The sequence below is a fragment of the Erpetoichthys calabaricus genome, chromosome 12 (assembly GCF_900747795.2).
Source record: "Erpetoichthys calabaricus chromosome 12, fErpCal1.3, whole genome shotgun sequence".
Classification (NCBI taxonomy): Eukaryota; Metazoa; Chordata; class Cladistia; order Polypteriformes; family Polypteridae; genus Erpetoichthys; species Erpetoichthys calabaricus.
Genome location: NC_041405.2, coordinates 136,590,728 through 136,598,275, shown reverse-complemented (window position 1 = coordinate 136,598,275; position 7,548 = coordinate 136,590,728).

The window sequence follows — 7,548 nt, the reverse complement described above, 5'->3', positions numbered from 1 at the left end:
GCTCATAGAGAAGCATCAAGAAAAACAGAAAGGTTTGCATGTGGTGATTATTGATTTGGAGAAGAGTTATTATAGAGTGCCAGGTCAAGAGGTCTGGTGTTGCATAAGAGTGAGAGTATTCTCCAGGATTGAGTATTGAGTATTTGAATATTCTCCAGGATGTGTATGAGGGAGTGAGGACTCAGGTTAAAAGCAGTGTTGGGGTAACAGACAAGATCCCAATTAGAGTAAGTCTGAGCCAGGGATCTTCTTTAAAATCCTTACCTCTTTGATCTGGTTATGAATGTGTTGACTTGTGGGATAAAGGACCGAACTCCCTGTGCATGTTTTTTGCTGATGACATTGTGTTGTGGAAGTAGAGAGGAAGTTGAAAGAAGGGAGAAGGACTTTGGAAGATAGAGGATGGGATAAAAATTGGAAGAAGACAGAATATTTGAGGTTTAATGATGATCATGATTGAGAAGTTAGTCTACTGAAAAGAGTGGATAGGTTTTAACATCAAGGATCAGTGGTAGCCCAAGATGGAGAATTACATGAGAAAAAACCTACAGAGTGCAGCATGGACGTGGGGTGAGGGATATGTTGGCAAAACACTAATGAAATGAAAGTACAGGGGAAGTGAAGATCGATGAAAGAAGCAGAAAAAAGGTTTGACAGGGGAGAAAATGCACGCCCGAGCTGTGTGAAAAAGGTTGATTAGCACATCAACCCCACATACAAGTTTGAAAAAACTACCCCACATAGAAGTCAGGAAAAATGAAGAGGAAGAACACTAAGCAGAGATATATTGGACACATATTAACAAAAGTGCGTCTCCTTACACTGACTGGGAACTGCTACAGCGGAGGCCACTTTTATCATCAGTAATCAGGTGAATCTCTGTAAGTCTATTATCGACAAGGAGAAAAACTATCACAATGCGCCCAAATAATCCAGATAATGGATTACCAAAGCACCTCTCTTTGAAAAAATATATAACCATTGGGAAAATGAGGTAGAAGAAAAGCAGTTTTTACAGAGAAGGATCACAAATACACGATTTTGCTTTTTTTACAAAATTAGAAAACAGTAATTACAGCATCCAAGATGAAAAAGAAAGGGAGATACTTTTTAAAAATACAAAAAGGTTAACCGAAACAGAGCTTAATACATCTGACACGGAGAAGTCTGTGGAACGGGCTAAAACTGACAGGGAAGTGGAGCAAGATGGCATTTTAGGATGACTCCTCAAGTTCTGTTTCAGGCAGCTCTCTCCAGTTTTTCATGTACGCTGTCACGCACACGCGTTTCAGAGGCAGTCAACAAACCCTACTGTAAGTAAAAGATTGCGAGACAAAGGGTTGCTGAAAGGTACTAATGTCTCTCTGCCTTTCTTCTCAGAAACAAAGAGGAAAAATAGACACCACTTACTGCATTCCAGGAGCCAAAATGGCCGTCCCGCGACTTTCGGCTCTGTCCCTTCATCATGACGCTACTTCCTACCTCGCTTCCTGTTGCCATATTTTTTTGTATAAGTACCACCCCTTTCTGTTATTTTGTTGTCAAGTGTTTGTTGAAGCTTTTTTTTGCTTCAACGTTTAGTTTTGACCTGTCCACTGGACATTACACGGGGCAATTCCCCAAAACTTTGCACGACTGGCTGTCATAGTTCTTTCTACCACAACGCTTACTGCCTCACTGCTCCTTGGTGCTTGGGTGACTTTACTTCTCTTAACGTCACAATATACAGTATACTGTATACTCACAGAGCATATTATGAGGAGCACTACACTCATACTGGACAGGGCTTCATTTTGGTCTCACATTTCTTCATAGCATGGATTCCAGGACATCGTGGAAACATTCCTTTGAGATTCTGATCCATACTGACATAACTGCATCCCACAATTTCTGCAGGTTTGTTAGCTGTATTTTCATGTGTTGAATCTCTTGTTCTATTACATCTCAAAGAAATTCTATTGGATTTAAATACGGTGACAGGGAAGGCCACTGAAGAACGTTGAACTTATTGTCATGATTGTGAAACCAGTTTGAGACAATTTTGCTGTGTGACATGGTGCTTTATCATGCTTGAAGTAGGCATTAGAAGATGGGCAAATTGTAGCCATGAAGGGATGCACACAGTCAGCAATAATACTCGCCATTCAATCAATGGTATTAATGGGCCCAAAGTGTGCCATGATAACATTCCCACACCATTACACCACCACCAGCAGCCTGGACTGTTGACACAAGGCAGGTTGGGTGCATGGATTCATGCTGTTAGCACCAAATTTTTTACCCTACCATCTGTGTACCTCAGCAGAAATCAAGATTCATCAGACTGGGCAGCGTGTTTCCAGTCTTCAGCTGTCCAGTTTTGGTGAGCCTGGGCACACTGCATCTTTAGTTTTTTTGTTCTTGGCTGACAGGAGTAGAACCAGATATAGTCCTTTGCATTTGTAACCCATCCACCTCAAGGTTCGATGTGTTGTACATTCTGAGATGCTTTTCTGCTTACCACAGTTGTACTGGGTGGCAGTCTGAATTACTGTCCATCAGCTTGAATCAGTCTGGCAATTCTCCTCTGATCTCTCTCATCAACAAGGCATTTCCATCTGAGAAATTACCACTAACTGGATGTTTTTTGTTTTTCACACCGTTCAGAGTATACACTGGAGACTGTTGTGCATGAAAATCCCAGGTGATCAGCAGTTACAGAAATACCAGCCCATCTGGAACCAACAATCATGCCACAGCTGAAATCACTGAGATCACATTTTTCCTCATTCTGGAGTTTGATGTGAACATTACCCAAAACCCCTGACCTGTATCTGCATGATTTCATGCATTGTGCTGCTGCTATATAATTGGATGATTAGACAAATGCATGGTTAAGCAGGTGTACAGATGTTACTAATAACCTTCTTTATAAGTATGTGTGTATACTGTATAAATATTGTAAGACAAAAAGAGGCTGAAGAAAGATAAAGTGTTGAAGTGGATGGTGATCTCCACATAATTGGTTGAAAAAAATGCAAAAGCAGTAATTGACAAAATAATGATGCAACATCTTCTCAGACTAGTCATAGACTGAAGCGAGATGATGACTGTGTTAAGGCGGCACTGATGTGAGAGGTAGCTGGAACCAGAAATTATGTTACTATTCCTCCCACCGTCAATCAACGCCAGCCCTCAGCTCAGGGTGAAATTACCAACAGATGAGCCCTGAAGTTGTCTTCCAATCACTTGTGTGTGACTACAGTATATATATATATATATATAGACACATGGCATTATCTCCCCCAAAGTACTAAATGGCAGACCCCCTGGGTTGCAGCGGTGCCTTGGATTCCAACATGGCTCCATGTGAGGAGGAGTTTGGCACAACCATGCTGCTTTCCGTGTGTGCCACAGTGGGGTGCTGTAGGGACTGCAAAGCCCTACTTTGTCAGGTTTCCACCTCACCCAGAAGTGCTTCTGGACCACGCTAAAGGGCCACTGGAAGTACTCCTAAGTGGAGGATAAAAGAATCCTGCTGCCACTGCTCTACGAGCCACAGTTGGGAGAAAGAGAGACAACACTTGCCAGGAGGAGTGGAGGCAGAAGACTAAGAAAAAAAGAGAAATAGAGAGAGAGAAGAAAAGTATGTGCTTTATTGTGCTAATTTGTGCTTGTAACTGTGCTGCATTAGTGGTAAACGATTTGAGAATCCTGTCTCCACTTCAAAAAGTTCTTCCCATGAGTCTTTAGGTTTCCTGTTTATGTGCATGCTGATAATTTCAGAAGTAACAATTTTATAATATTTTACCAAAAAAGCATGTGTTTTGCACATTTTGAGCATACAACTGAATAACTGACATTGTGGATTGTGCAACACGAGTAACGTCAGATTTTTTTTTTTCCTAGGACATTTTTTACATTGTTTGCCATTGTATAGCATTACACTCTTTTGGCTTCTATTATGTCATAAACTTCTTTCCATTCCTCCTGAAATTACATGTGGTAAATACTGTATATATATCCATCTGCTGGAGCCAATCCCAGCCAACACAGGGTGCAAGGCAGGAAACAAACCCCGGGCAGGGCGGCAGCCTACCGCAGGGCACGCACACACACACACACCCACACACCAAGCACACACTAGGGACAATTTAGAATCGCCAATGCACCTAACCTGCATGTCTTTGGACTGTGGGAGGAAACCGGAGTGCCCGGAGGAAACCCACGCAGATACGGGGAGAACATGCAAACTCCACGCAGGGAGGACCCGGGAAGTGAACCCAGGTCTCCTAACTGCGAGGCAGCAGCACTACCCACTGTGCCACTGTGCCGCCCCCTGTGTATATATATATATAAAATTTTAAGTGACATTATTTTATTCAAAAATGCACTAAAAAATTAAAAATAGTTTTCTTTTGATTTTGTTGGTCATATGTGACTAAAACTAAAATTGTGGGGCACCCATAAAAGAATGAATTTTATTTAATTAAAATGCATAGATTTGGTAAAGTGAAATTTCTAACCAGCTAAACTATGGAAAGAAAATGACATATATAGTATAAAAAACTTGCAGGTGCAGAGGAACGCCCTTCCCTCAGCTGGGAAGATGGGGGTGCAGGAGGCATGAGTGTCCCTATGGTGGGTGCACTGGAAAGCCGGAGGAGGTGCCGGAGGCATGAGTGTCAGGGTGCCGGTCAGAGGGGGGGGCATTGCTGGGTGAGAGAAGCAGAACGAGGGCGTCTGGGCATCGACTCCGCCCCTTGGCATAGACTAGACTGGACCCTGGACAGGAGTGTTTCGGCCCTCCACCGGGAGAGATCTGCCCTTGTGGAGCTGGCCGCTGCACCCTACGGGTCTCAGCTGAGGGAGGGGTACTGTGGCGGGCAACTGGGTGCCACACCCAGCCGGGAAGCCGGAAGGGACCGGGAGAGGCGTTATACCTCCCCCGGACCACAACAGGACAGCCGCCCTGGTTTGTTTGGGGGCCACGGGACTTGAGCATGGACGCTCAACCCTATAAGGGCCCGTGGCCACCATCAGGGGGCGCCTGGAGGTTCTGAGAGCCTTGCAAGCCAGCACTTCCGCCATACCAGGAAGTGCTGGCGGAAGGTATTCCAGGGTCACCCGGAGTGCTTCTGGGTGCTCGTCCGGCACTTCTGCCACACCAGGAAGTGCCAGAGGAAGTCCACATAGAGCACATCCAGGTGAACATAAAAGGGGCTGCCTTTCATCAGTCCGGGAGCGGGAGTCGGGAGAAGAGGACAAGGCTTTGGGAAGAGGAGAAAAGGCGGCCCTAAGAGGACAATTGTGAGGCCCAGAGAGAAGGGTGATTGGTGCTGGAGCACTGTGTGCGGTACAAGACTTTTTATGGACTTGTAAATAGTTCAATAAACGTGTGTGGCATTCGACATCTAGTGGGTGTCTGTCTATCTGTGCTCGGGCTGTCTATCACTATATATATATGTGTGATATTTCAGTTTTTCTTTTTTAATAAATCTGCAACAATTTCAAAAATTCTTTTTTTTGTCTGTCAATATGGGGTGCTGTGTGTACATTAATGAGGAAAAAAATTAATTTAAATGATTTTAGCAAATGGCTGCAATATACAGTAATCCCTCACCTATCGCGGGGGTTCCGTTCCAGAGCCCCCCGCGATAGGTGAAAATCTGCGAAGTAGCGACCTATATTTATTTTATTATTTATACATATTTTAAGGCTTTATAAACCCTTCCCACACTCTTATAAACCTTTCTCACTCTCTTGTTAACCTTTCCCACGCTCTTATAAACACTTCCTATGCTCTTAAACACTTTCTGCATTCTTAAACACCGCAGACCAACACTGCACACTGCCTGCATGCAGCGATTAGACGTCGATGTGTCTGCACTCGCTTTGTGAAGGGGGGCAGCTGAACTCTGAGCAGAGCAGAAATGGACTTTGTGCTGCTTCTGCCAAAATGCCTGCTTGTCACTCTGCGCGTTCGGAAGGAGGAGGAGGAGTGTGTGTGTGGGGGGGGTGTGAGGGCTGAACGCACCTTCGCTCAAACCCCCCCTCCCCGGAGTCGCAGTACGCTCCTGCCACTTCGCATTGTCAAGGGGGTGGGGAGCTGAATGAACGCTAAGGAGAAGTGGACTTTGTGCTGCTTGTCGCTCTGCGTGTCAATAATTTAAAAGCCTGTACATCACCAATTTTCCTGTCTCACTGTCTTGTCTTGCGTGAAGTTAAAATGTTTTATAATAGTGAGATGTTACTCATATCCTTAGCCCGACATCCACATATCATATGTGTTAACAAAGTGTGTTTTATAAGTTTACATGTGTTTAAAGCATGTGGGATGGGTATTTTAAGGCTTAAACTATAAAAATGTTTATTTATATGGTCTTTCTATATCGCGGATTTTCTCCTGTTGCTGATGGGTCTGGAACATAACTTCCGCGATAGGCGGGCAATCACTTGTATTTAAAAACCCGCAAAGTCGTGAATCCGCGAAAAGTGAACCGCGAAGTAGCGAGGGATTACTGTAACAAAGAGTGAAAAAAATATATATATATTTAGAGTATATATGTGTAATTGCTAAAAGTATAATATAAGGAAATGAGAAATTCAAATGTATAATTAATGTACAGATCCCAGGCCAAAACTGATGAAATATTGTATTGTTGCTGGAGATCAGTATGCGTGCAACGTTTGAAGGAAATTGGTTTAATAAATGTGGGTAAAAAATAGATTTTTTTGAAAGTTTGACCCAGACAAACAGAGAGGGCAAGTTGAACAAAATCATGCAATAATAATAATAATAATAATAATGATACAATTTTTGAGTGGAATATTTCTTTAACCGTATGTATCTAACAGTTTAAACTTATTAAAGAATCTAGAAAAATCTATGCTTTTATGTGTCTGTCTTTTATCTTTCTATGCAGCAATATTAGTCTATACTGCTATGAGAAACCTAAAATGGTACAGATCAATCTGCAGTCATTTCAGCAGCGATGAGAGTTACAGACAAGACTGAGGTCAGCGTTTTCAGTTGTGATGATGGCTTCCTTGATGTTTATACAGACATCATGACTCACTCAGTCATTGATTTTAAAATGATATAAAAAATGGAGCCACTGATTTCATTAAAATGCAGCAAGAAATGGCTACCTCTTTAAAATATTATAAGGTTATATTCTTGAGCTTCAAAAATGTCTCCTTTAAAAGACAATCTTTTCTTTTATACACAGACTTGTTTTATGTGTTCTACTAAATTAGTTTAGACCAAATGTCATTTTGTACTTTTATCTGTTTTCATCACTGTTTCCAAGAACTTTAGAAACTGATAAGATAGTTGCTCTTAATCGTACAATCAGTGACTTACCAGAACTCATGACCAAAGAAGTGCATTAAATGAAAAATGGCAATGGCTTCTTCAGATTTATGCATGTACACGAGTGGTCAATCACTAATAGTCTAATCTATTCTTTGAAAATTCAATAGTTCTTATCATAACCATATCCATCCTTCCTTGGCATTACCATCATCACACATAGACATCGAGAAAAGGTTCCTATAGTGAAATGT